The sequence below is a fragment of the Megascapheus bottae genome, chromosome 1, assembly GCF_031878675.1.
Source record: "Megascapheus bottae isolate mThoBot1 chromosome 1, mThoBot2.hap1, whole genome shotgun sequence".
Classification (NCBI taxonomy): Eukaryota; Metazoa; Chordata; class Mammalia; order Rodentia; family Geomyidae; genus Megascapheus; species Megascapheus bottae.
The window spans coordinates 68,366,036-68,379,452 of record NC_143509.1 but is presented as its reverse complement, the minus strand read 5'-3'; positions in this window follow the sequence as shown (position 1 = coordinate 68,379,452).

Genomic DNA, 13,417 nt, shown 5'->3' with positions numbered 1-13,417 from the left:
TTTTGATCCAACTAGATAGTCTATGTCGTTTAATTGGAGAGTTAAGTCCATTGATATTGAGAGTCAGGATTGAGATATATTTATTAGTTCCTGCCATTTTTACAAGCTTTCATTAGGGCCTGTGTCTTGACAGTTCTTGTGGTACTTAGATGGTATGAGTTTTAGGTGCCATTTCTTTCTCTGTGTTACATTTGAGTTGGTTTTCTACGTGTAGACCATCTTTGAGAATTTTCTGTAGTGTTGGTTTTTTTGCTACATATTGTTGAAGCTTTTCCTTGGAATGGAATGTTTTTATTGTTCCCTCAGTTATGAATGAGAGCTTAGCTGGGTTACAGTATTCTTGGCTGGTAGTTATTTGACTTCAGGGCATGGTATATATCATTCCAATCTCTTCTTGCTTGCATGGTCTCTGCTGAGAAATCTGGGGTTATTCTGATTGGTTTGCCTTTATAGGTGATTGTTCTCTTCTCCCTGACTGCTTTTAGGATCCTATGTTTGGCCTCTGTTGATTCAGTTCGGATTATAATGTGGTGGTGGGATGTCCTTTTCTGGTCAGGTCTGTTTGGGATTCTAAAAGCTTTTTGTATCTGGATGGGCCTGCCCTTCTGGATATTTGGGAAGTTCTCTGAGATGATTCCCTGAAGCATATTTCCAATACCATTGACCTCTTTCTCTAGACACTCCTCAATACCAATTAGCCTTAAATTAGGCTTCCTAATTGTATCTTGGACTTCCTGTAGTGTTTTCTCATATTTCCTATATTTGAATTGACTCATTTTCTGTTCTTTCTCTATAACAACTAAATTATCTTCAACCCCGGAAATTCTCTCTTCTGCATTGTCTAACCTGCTATCAAAGCTTTCTACTATATTCTTCATCTCCCTTGCTTCTAATTGCTCGTTTTTGATGCCTTGCATCTCTTGTTTTAGATCATGTATGGATTTCTTTAGCTCCTTGATTTCCATTTGAGTGGTTAGCTTTGCAGCTTTATTCTCTTTGGACATTTGTTGGAGTTTGGTCAACTTTTTGTTTGTGGATTCTATGAATTCGTCCATTTAAAAAAAAAACATTTATTATGGCCTCCTTTATGGCTTCCCCTTTTTCATATATCACCTTGTTTATGGTTTCCTCTTGTTTAGATATGGCTTCCTCCCTTATCTCTTTCTTTATGTTTTCACACTTTTCATTAATGAAAAGTCTAGAGTCTCCTCTAGATTTGCCACTGACTGCTCCATTGCCTGTTTATGTTGGGTGGGAGATGCTATTCCTTGATTTGACATTTTTCTTGAGTTTCTTGTTTTGCCCATTTGAAAATGGGAGCAAGATAAATTTTTAAGATATAACCAACCTAGACATTTTTAGTTGACCGACAATAGATGTTGGCTCTTTTAGATTGGTAATATTACTCACTCTTTCTTTTTGTGTACTTACATACAAATCTACTACAACCATTGATTACCGATTTATGACCAAAACAATAAGCCCCTTAATCCAATCTCTATGGTATTTAAGTCTCTCTGGACCTACAGTATAACTGAACACGTAGATACACAGCATTGCTCAACAACCATCAAATGTAGATCCATGCATTATAAGAGTTGAAGGATGAACAGAGGACCAGAGATAGAAAAATAATATGAAAGACGACAAGGGAGGTAAGAAAAGAATACTGCAGGAGAGTAAGATTATTATAGTAATGAAGAAAAGTTATCATGTAAGGATAATTGACCTAAGGTAATAGACAGGTAGAATATTTGAGTAGAAAGTTTAGATAACTTAGATAAAACTTATGAAAATAAGAGTAATAAGAAGAATATATAGAGAAAAGAGGGAGGTAGAAAAGGGAGATTTCAATGATACAAATTTTAAAAAGATAAAAGAAACAAAACAACATAATAAAAGAAATCAGAACATACACACACACAACAAAAAAACAAACCAAAAAGAAAGAATGAAAGAAAGAGAGAAAGAAAGAAAGATAAAAGAAAAAAAAAAGAAAAGGTGGGGGGAGATTCCTCACTATTGTGAGTTCTTACCCAAGAGATACTAGGGTTGAGAACCAGGAATTTAAAAAGCAGGTGACTGTATCAATATAGATATCATTTTTATTCCGGCTGTTGCCAGAGTTGTTACTATGTTTCTAGAAATGATTACAGTGACAGTAGGAATGTGGGGAAAAGGGTATTCTTCAGTTTTTTTGTTGGTGGGGGCAGGAACGGAAACTTGTGTCTCCACTAAATTCTGGATCCAAACACTTCACCAAGTCTTTTTCTCTTGTGATTTGGCTTTGTGGTTTTTCTGATCAGATTGCTTGATTTGTAAAACAAAGCTGAAAGATCTGCCGGTGGCTTTGTTTACCAGGGCTGTGGCTGGCGCAGAGGATGCATTTCAGCAGCGCTGGGGCCGGATTTCTGCCCAAGGGATCTCTGGGAAATCCTTTGCCAGTTAGAAAGATGCGTTTCAAGCATCACCTCTCAGGCTCCAATTGCTTTGGCCAGGTCTTTGCCAGCAGTCACAATGGCGCTCCTCTCAGCTTGTTGGGGAGGGGCTCCCTCCCAATGCCATTCTGAGAGCACAAGTGGAAACTTCTCCTCAGAGCTACTCACAAATTGCTGGATTCTCCGGTTCCATGAAGCTGGCAGGTCCATGCACGGCCAGGTGTCAGCTCTGGGCTCTCACAGGCTCTGTGTGGCTCTGTCTGCAGCCGCTGTGTCTGTGCCGCCGTGAAGCCCTGTCTGTTCTGCGGCTGGCGGGGCTCCACGCTGTCTTCTCGCACTGGTATTCTGCCTTTTTCCTCTCTGACTGAGATCTCTGTGGCGCTAAAGCTTACTTAGGATCAATTTCTGGTAAAGAACTGTCCCCAGTTCTTGGCGGGAGCTCAGTACGACTCACACTGAACCACCGCCATCTTCCGCCAATAGCCCTATTGGTCCATTTCTTGACTTTAAACTTGAAACCAACCTCAGTGGATTTCTTGGCCTTTTTTTTTTTTTAAACAGATACACATTGTTTGATATTTTTTCACGTTTTAGTACTTATGTTCTTTTCTTCATATAGGTATACACAGGAGTTTAAATTTACTTTTTTATTATTCTTGTTAGAGTTGATATACAGAGGGGTTACAGTTACATGAATCAGGTAATAAGTAATGAGTACAATTCTTTTTGAACCATGCCTCCCCTTCTGCTCTCTCCTGTTTCTACCCACAAGATATCCAGATCATTTTCTATATAGTTTCTAGTGAGTAATGCTGTTGTATCTGTTCATGCTTATTCTATGTTTTATATGCCCTTCATTACCCTCCCAAATACAAAGAAATATAAAAAAGACAAAAGGAAAGCATGAACATCAACAATGATACCTGAAAAAAAAAAGTCTCTTGTTTCCTTTTCTTGGAGCTCATTTTATAGAATATTATTTTATAAAATGTGATTTGAAACTTTGTTTGGCCTTTTTTATTATGGTGTAAAACTGATTTCGGTGCTTTAAAACAGGATTAAGACTCTGATAAGCAACGATGTTTGCATTTTTCTGTCTCCTTGATTATTATAGATTTATTTGTCCACATGAATTCTAAGTTTGTTAAAATGTGTATAGAGATTCCCTTCATGAACACTTGTTTGTTAAATATGTCATTTGAAATATGATGTAAAAACCAATGTTAATAAATTCTTTATTAAAAATAGAACAGTGTTGCATATTTTTATTGTAATTCAGAGAAGGGTTATATTATATTCACCACATAGAGGTGCATTACTTCACATACATTGATACCCTTTCTCATGTTTTGGTCCCCATTTCCCTCCCCACACACCTCCCCTCATCTGTTTCCCCCCTTTCCTATCCAATTTCAAATAACTGTATTTTGCTATGACATGTAAACCCTCAGCCTAATTTTTTTTAGATTTTTTTTTGTGATTAATAGAAGGGTTACATTATATTCACCAGACAGAGGTGCATAACTTCACAAACACTGATATCCTTTCTCATGACATGGTCCCATTTCCCTACCACCCTACCCCCACTCATCTTGATTTCCCCCTTCCCTATCCAATTTCAAATAACCAATTAAGCACATACAAAATATATCAGATAACAAGGTGAAATATTATAACAATATGAGATAACCAAGGGATGGCAAAAGACAAGAGAGATAACATAGTACATTAAGGACAACAATCAGTCATTATATGGCTTTTGTTTCCTTATCCTGGAGGTCCTTACATTTAGTGTCATACTATTTGGCCTAATGTCTCTAGATTTTGTTCTGTTGTAAATCTCTGCTAGGAGAGCCCAAGGTTTCTACTGATTATGACAAATGAGGGAGACTATTGGGCCTATGTTTCTTTGAGTCTGGCTTACTTACTTTAATATGATTTTTTCTAAGTCTTTCCATTTCCTTACAAATGGGGCGATATCATTCTTTCTGACAGCAGCATAGAGTTCCATTGTGTACAAATACCACATCTTGTTGAACCACTCATCAACTGAGGGACATTTGGGTTGGTTCCATATCTTTGCTATGGTAAATAGTGCTGCAATGAACATCGTTGTGTTAGTGGATTTAATCTGTCCTTGTTTCTGGACAATTGGGTAAATGCCAAGTAGTGGAATTGCTGGGTCATAGGGGAGCTCTAAGTTTAGTCTTTTGTGGAACTGCCATACTGCTTTCCATGAGTTTGTACTCCCACCAACAGTGTAGTAGTGATCCCTCCTGGCCACATCCCCTCCAGCATCTGTTGTTATTAGTTTTCTTGATCCTGGCCATTCTAACTGGAGTGAGGTGGAATCTTAGAGTTGTTTTGGTTTGCATTTCTTTTATGATCAGAGATTTTGAGCATTTCTTCATGTGTCTATAGACCATTCTTATTTCTTCTTCAGAGAAGACTCTCTTTAAGTCTTGGGCCCATCTTTTAATGGGATGGTTGTTACTTTGGAGGTTAGTTTTGGAGTGATTCAATGTTTTGAGCTGTTGACATATTTTAGATATGAGGCCTTTGTCTGCTGTATGGTTGGTGAAGATCTTCTCCCATTCTGTGGGCTTCCTAATTAATTTACTAGCTATGTCCTTTGCCATACAAAAGCTCTGCAGTTTAATGCAGTACCACTTATCCAGCCTTCTCTGATTTGTTGTGGTTCTTGGTCCTTATTGAGAAAGTTTCCACCTGTGCCAAGGAGGCCGTGTGTATCTCCTATTCCTTCTTGTAAAGTTTTCAGTGTGTTGGCTTTTACCTCTAGGTCTTTGATCCATTTGGAGTTAATTCTAGTGCAGGGTGACAAAGAAGGATCCAATTTTAGTTTTCTTCAGGTGCTTAAACCGTTCTGATAGCACCATTCTATTTTTTGGCTCCCTTATCAATGATTAGGTGACTATAGGTCTGTGGTTTAATATCCCTCAGCCCAATTTTAATTATGTTCTAAAATCTAAGTGCCAGTTATTGTATGTAGAGATTCCCTTCTTGAACACTTGTTTGTTAAACATGTCATTTGAAATATGATGTAAAAATCAATGTTAATAAATTCTTTAATAAAAAATAATGTTTCATTTATCATGCAGTAATACAACATATACTGTCTCTTTTTGAAAGTCATTGAAAGGTCAGTGGAAAAACTATATTTTCTGCTTTTAAAGTAATAGTTTATTTTAAACTAGAAATTCTTGCTATTTTCCTTGCAATCATAATTTTGTACTATTGGATATGAAAAATTCATATTTTACTTTCAGAAGGCATGGGCCCACTATTATACTGAAAAAAATTTAATCTGCTCAGCTTCTTGGAGGAAGAATAATATTTCTGAAATAGGAACTTTTATGAGTAAAATTAGAAATGCCTCAGAGGATCTTGCTCTTTCAAAGGAATCACCATTTCCTTTTATAAAATAAAAAGCAAAAGGTCTTTATTCTTTCTTGAAATACAATGATGGCTTCTTTAGAGTTTTCATTCCAGATCTGATTCACTTTTACTCTTTTGTCTACATTGTCCTAAAAATGCAAATATGGACAAGTTACCATCCTATCTGACATTTTTACATGGTTTTCTCATTCTGGTCAGCATGCCAGTGGCTTAGCTTGTTATATAACTCTTAAGGGGAAAATTCAGGCTTCATAGGGACTGAAATATATATAGTTGTTGGGTCATTTTTCATGAGAAAACCACTAGAATTATTTTTGTTGGTTGTGGGGATTGAACTCTTGGCCTGGGCACTGTACGAGCTTGAGGCTACCACCGTACTCCTTGGGTTTACAGTGCCACTTCTGGTTTTATAGTAGTTAATTGGAGAAAAGAGTCTCGGGGACTTTAGTGCCCGGGATGGCTTTGCACTGTAATCCTCAGATCTCAGCCTCCTGAGTAGCTAATAGGTGTGAGCCACCACACCCAGCTTAACAATAGAAAATTTTAATTTAATTTAGTTACAGAGTCTTAAAGAGCGTCATACAAGTGAGCCTCCTTCAGGCATTAATTTCACTTCTTGATATCTCTGCTTCTCTTAAGGGGATTGTTTAATCATTCCAAATGCATTGAAGTTACCATGTCAGTAAACAATGCCTGGGATAACATAACTATACAACAAGCTGAAGTTATGAACAGTCCAAAGATCTCTGACTAGTGGCTGTGTATGGCCATGATGGCTCATCGGAAAAAAAAAGAAACGTACTGAACAAAGATTCAGTCATTGTAGTTGCTAAGAGGAGGATATTAAGCCCATAGCTTTCATAGACTTGATGTTATCCCTCAGATTACTTGAAATTAACTCTCTGTAATTTGATTGCAACACTCTGATCAGATAGTAATTAATTTCCTTCACTAAATATTCACTATCTGGTTGAACTATTTATTTAACAAGTCCTACTGAGGCACAGCTCTTAGTAAATTTTTAGTGACTAAGATTGGATTTTGTATCTCTCACACCATTGTCTAACTCTGTAGATGATGCAGTTAAGATCATGCTAGCAGCACCTATGGTTAAACTCCTCTCACCAGACAAGGGACCTGTTTTTTTGCCAGTTGAGTCTGGAGAGTATTAATAATGGGAACAGCCCTGTTATTCTTTCCTTCTCTCAGTAATAATCCTCCCCTCATTCTGTACATTCTGGTCCACTCTTTGGTGTCCTCAATCATTCTTTAAAAATCATCAGTGATTCCTTATTTTCTTTGGTGATTTCTGTTCTAAAGTACTTATTATCCTGGGTCCTCTGAGAAGCAGAGGCAAAAATGGGGGATTAGATATGAAAGAATTTTATTAGATCTTATGCCTGGAATACAAATGAGAAGGGAGTTGACAACGACTGAGACTGCTGTCAGATCCTGGTACTAAACTGATGCCACGTGAAAAATAAAGGGAAATATGATTAGATGAAAACACTCACAGAGGATGACCTCTGTGTCATCCTGTCTAGGCAGTAGAACAATAAATATAGGGTTAGGATAGGTGATCTCTAGAAACCAAAGTGACCTTACCCAATACTTTGCTTACTTCCTGTGTAGGGAACACAAGACACAGTCATTTGTCATTTATTTTGGAGGAAGTCTAGCATGCATAATCCTCAAAACTTAACGGAAGTCACAAGGATCTAGGGTTGCTATCTCACCCTCTACAGAGTGTCTTGCCAGTACTGGGGTTTGAACTCAGCCTCATGCTTGCTCAGTAAATATTCCATCTGCTGAACCCTTGATTCACACCTCCATCCCTTGATTGATGCATCCAGCCCTCTTTAATTTAAGATACAACCTTGCACTTTTGCCACAGATGGAAATCCTCTAATCCTTGCCTCTTGCGTAGCTGGCATGACAGCTATGAGCCACCACAGGTGTGAGCCACCACACCTGAATAAATATGCATACCTTAACAAAGCCTCCAGTATACTAGCTTCTTCTTACTCTTACTCAAAAAGAAATGTCACGAAGCCATCAATCAATCTTATGTTTTGTGGACTGTCCAGGAGGTTCAGATTGTTTCTGTAGTTATGGCAGAATAGTTAACCATGAGAGAAACATTTAAATTAATATTGCTATCTACTCACGTGAGTGCAGGTGTTTGTGGACTCCCTTTCTCGTTTATACTGAGTAGAATTTATTCATTAGAGGACTGGATGCATCTTGTGTGTCAGAAAGAAGTCAAAACAGTATATTCTTTCAGCCAGGCCATACCTGGCACAGCAGTAAGAGCAGATACTCTTCCTTACATTTGTAGTAGTCTAGAGTTATTTTCTTAAGATCCATCTGCTTTCTGAAGTATTTAGAGCAATACATTAAATGAGCAGGAACGACCATTCCTGCCACTTCCAGATACTTAGTGCTGGCTTTCACTTTCATTACATCCCTCCAAGGACACCACCATATTGTTTTTTTATTTACAACCTGGGAGGGACAGTTTCTAGGTTTGGCTGTTGTCATCATCATAGCTCTTACTCCAGGATCAGGAGAGATCCTTTAGGGATTTTTGCACCTGTCAGTTCTATCAGTTCAAATCATACATACAGGGGCTGGATTTTCAGAGTATGTAGTTACATAATTAGGCAGAGCTCCTTCTTTAGTCAGTGGGTTAGAGATGTGAAAATATGGTCATTTGATTGTGCTATTTAACAAATAGCACAATTGTCAGTTGCTTGGCTGTTTTGATCCTAGACACCATGTCCTATTAGCCATCTCTGCAATTTTCTGTATGTCAACCTTACCTTCTCTGCCAAGCCTTACCAGTGATTCTGGATAAAGAAGGAGAAATATTGCCATCTGGCCTGTATTACTTTAAGACTACATGACTCATTGTCACCCATTTTAGCTCAGGTGTATAACAGTTTAGCATCATCATTCCTGCTTTGTAGAGGGAGCCAACACCCAATTCCTTAATGATGCATTTTGTTCAAGGTTAGTGCTCTGCCGTTTTGAGCCACAGAACCACCTCCAGTTTTTGAGTGGTTAATTGGAGACTTTTATGCCAAAGATAGCTGCCAGCTGCGATTCTCAGATCTCAATCTCCCAATTAGCCAGTGTACAGGTGTGAGCCACCAGCTCCCGGCAAGGCTGAATTTTTAAACTAAGGTTCTCTGCTTCCTAGGCAAGCAGTATACCACTGGAGCCAGACCCCAAGCCTTTGATGAATGATTATTTTATTAAAGAATTTATTAACATTGATTTTTACATCATATTTCAAATGTCATTTTTAACAAACAAGTATTCAAGAGGGAATCTCTATATAAAATCACAGGCACATAGATTGTAGAACATAATTAAAATTAAGCTGAGGGTTTGTATGTCATAGACACATATTAATATATGTAATAAAATATTATGTCTATAGAGTATATAGCCCATCATAGATTTTAATGTCTAGGTAGTTATGTTTATATCTCCAGACCATGTCCATAATCTTGGATACCCAAATATTGAGTCTTCGCTCTTGTACTGTTTGGATCTAGTAGCCACATATTAATGATACCATGCGACTTTTGTTCCTTTGGTCTTGACTTATCTCTCTCAACATGATTCACTCTAATTTCATCCACTTCCAGACAAATGCCATTATGTTATCTTGTCTGTTGGCTATGTAGAATTCCATTGTGAATATATGCCACATTTTTTGTATCTATTCATCTGCAGTAGTGCATCTGGGTTGTTTCCATCACTTGGCTATTGTGAACAGTGCATAGATGAACATAGCTGAGCAGATTACCTTATCATATCCTGGGTTATGATGTTCAGGTTAGATGCCCAGGAGTGATATGGTGGGATTGTAGGGAAGGTCTATTTTCAGTTCTTTAAGAAACCTCCACACTGCTTCCCAGAGTGGCTGAACTAGTTTACATTTCCACCAGCAGTGCAGAAGGGTTCCTCTTTCTCCACATCCCTGCCAGCATTTGTCATTGTCTGAGTTCAGAATCTTGGCCATTCTAATTGGAGTAAGGTGGTATCTTAAGGTTGTTTTTATTTGCATTTCCTTTATGATCATGGATGATGAGCATTTTCTCATGTTTTTCTGTCATTTTAATGTCTTCTTTTGATAAGTCTCTCTTTAGTTCCCTTGCCCATTTAGTGATTGGTTTGTTGGGCTTGGGGGGATTAGTTTCTTGAGATCCCTATAGATACTGGATATTAAGCATTGTCTGATGTATTATTGGTAAATATCTTTTCCCAGTTAGTTGGCTGTCTCTCTACTTTAGTTGCTATGCCTTTATCTGTACAGAAACCTTATTTATTTATTTATTTATTTATTTATTTATTTATTTATTTATTTATATTTTGCCAGTCCTGGGCTTGAGCTCAGAGCCTGAGCACTGTCCTTGGACTTTCTCAGGGCTAGAGCTCTACCACTTGAGCCTCAGCACCACTTCCAGCTTTTTTCTATGTATGTGGTGTTGAGGGATTGAACCCGGGTCTTCGTGCATGCTAGGCAAGCACTCTACCACTAGGCCAAACTCACAGCCTGAAACTTTTTTATTTTTAGGTAGTCCCATTTGTCGAGTCTCTCCCCAATCTGTTATGACCCTGGGACTCTGTTCAGGAAGATTTTGCTGTGCCTATGAGTTCCAGTGTCTCTCCTACTCTATCATGTAACAGTTTCAAGGTTTCAGGTCTAATCTTGAGGTCTCTGATCCATTTTGAGTTAATGCTTGTGCATGGTGAAAGGCTTGGATCAATTTTTATTTTTCTGCATGAGGCTGCCCAGTTTTGCCAGCACAAATAACTGAATAGGCTGTGTTTGTTTCACTGTATATTTCTGGCTCCTTTGTCAAATATAAGTTGACTAGAGGTATGTGGTTTTATTTCTGGATTTGCTATTCTGTTCCATTGATCTTCTGGTATATTTTTGTGTCATTACCATGCTGTTTTCCTTATTATGATAATACCACTGCTTTGCTCTTTTTGCCTAGAATTGTTTTGGTTATTCTAGGTTTTTTGTTGTTCCATATGAACCTTTGGATTGTACCTTATATTTCAGTAAAGAACATCTTTGGGATTTTGAGAGGGATTGCATTGAATCTTTATGTCAACTTTGCCAGTATAGCCATTTTCACTATATTAGTTCTTCTGACCTGTGGGCATGGGATGTCCTTCCATTTCCTGGTATCCTTTTTAATTTCTTTCATTAGGCTTTTTATAGTTTTCATTAAATAATTCCTTCACATCTTTGATTAAGTTAATTCCTAAATATTTTATTATTTTGGGAGCTATTGCAAGTTGGATCATGATGATCTTTTTGGTCAGTTGTGGGGTTTGAGTTCAGGACCTGGGTGCTGTTCTTGAGCCATTTTGCACTCAAGGCAGTGTTCTACCATTTGAGCCATAGCACCACTTCCAGTTTTTGAGTGGCTAATTGGAAAAAGAGTCTCACCTGGACTTTTCTGGCATGGCTGGCTTTGAACCATGATCTACAAATCTCAGTCTCCTGATAGGTAGGATTAAAGGCACGAGCCACTAGTGCCCAGCTGATGAATGACTTTCTAGGTCTTCTCTCAAGTAATTCCCTGACTCCTACCCATGCAATGTTAACTTGTGCATATAATCCATTAGGTGCAAAGTGTCTTCCTTTCTTGATTCTCATCTTTGCCATCATTAGAGACTTCCTGGATTTACACTCATCACACACTTTCAACTGATATTTAATTTCTTGATTACTTCTGTTTCACTCTTCCTTATTCTGCTGAATGCAGTGCATAGATATTTAATTAGTATTTTTGCTTTAAGCCTACTTTGAACACAAAACTAATTTTTATATGATAGTATACAGTATAGGATACGAAAATTGAAAGTTCAAGTGATTCACATAGTACCATAAAACCTAATTTTCCTTTGTCTCTCATATGAATAAATCCAGTTTGATGAAAATAACAAATACAGAAAGCCATTTAGGATTCTTTTTTTCTTGTGAGATAATTAACCTTTCAAATACAGACTGACATATAATTCCAAAATAATAAAACCCAAACTTGTTTCTTGAAATGGCCTTTCTGAAATGGGAATTAAGGCGCTGAATTCGTATCCAAAAGCAATTAAATGGCCTGTGATAGGTAACTGATGGTTTCATAAGGGCTTTCACAGCATATTCATAAGCATGTACTTTAACACTCGGGAGACCTAGAAAGAATGATCTGACTTTATCCTGAAGGACACCAAGAGCAATTCTTTGGCCTTTCATTAGTCATACTTCCTTTTCAAAAATAACCAAAGTTTAGATGAAATATAGATGAATATTAGATATTAAAATGGATTAAAGCATTTCATTTCTATCTCCACAGTGACTAAAAGCAAAGTAACAAGAAACAAAGGGGAATGAATGAGACTAAAGCAAAATACATCTTATGACCACGCATCAAATTACCCTTCAGTATGTGTAATCTCCTTGTGATTCCTACTTGAAGATCTAGCTAATTTGTAATATTGTTTGGAGAACTCAGAGGTATCAGAGTGAAGCCAGTTTTTTTTTTCAAACTAAAATTAGTTGAGAAGATAAGAAAATCCAACATTTAAAATAAATTGGCTCAGGGACTAGCTCAAACTCAATACAAAGCTACATTACAGATGAAACCCTTATTTGAAACTTGGCTTTGACTAATAAGTAAAAATAAAAATCCTCATTTTAGTCTTTAGGAAGCAATAGATATATTATTTATAATTTTTATTTTTCCTGTAACAAATCACATTATTTGGTAATTTAGGAAATTTATAGAAATGTATAAAGTTGCTTTGGAACTAGAAAAACAACTTTCCTACCAATCCTTGCCTTTTAGTCATTGATTTAATCAATCAATAGGTTAGCCTTGCACAGAATCTAATTACTGGACTTGAAGCTATTTTTCTTGGAGATTAGTTAGGATTATATTTTTATCTTTCTTGTATTCCTTTTGTTTTATAGTTTCTTGGTCTAAAGTCAATGTAATTAACCGAGAAATAAGCCTTTTTTTTTTAAAGTAACGAAACAGACTTTTTTTTTTTTTAAAAAATAATCTTCTTAAATATGTAAAGTAATGATCTTGGTCCATTGAACTCTGATTCCTCCAACAGCATTTGTGCTTCTACTAGGAGATGTCTACCTTCTACCAATGGGGACTCTGAGATGTTTATATGGAGCCTATGTATCTAATTTTTTAAATTTTATTTTATTATCAAGGTTATGTACAGAGGGGTTACAATTATATATGAAGGCAAGGAGTATGTTTCTTGTTGGATATTGTAACCTCCTACATTGTGTTTCTTTCACTTCCCCTCTCCCCAATGCCTCCCAAGCTTGTAAAGTTCATTGTCATCATATTGTCTTGTGAATATCACTGTTGTACTGGTTCGCCTTCTGTCCTTCGTTTCACCAGTTAGTTGTTCCCCTTCCCTTCCCCAATTCAGATAAACTATGTACAAAACACAAAGTACCAAAATCAAATACAATGACAACAGGAGACAAACCAAAGAGGAAGAAAATGAAAGAA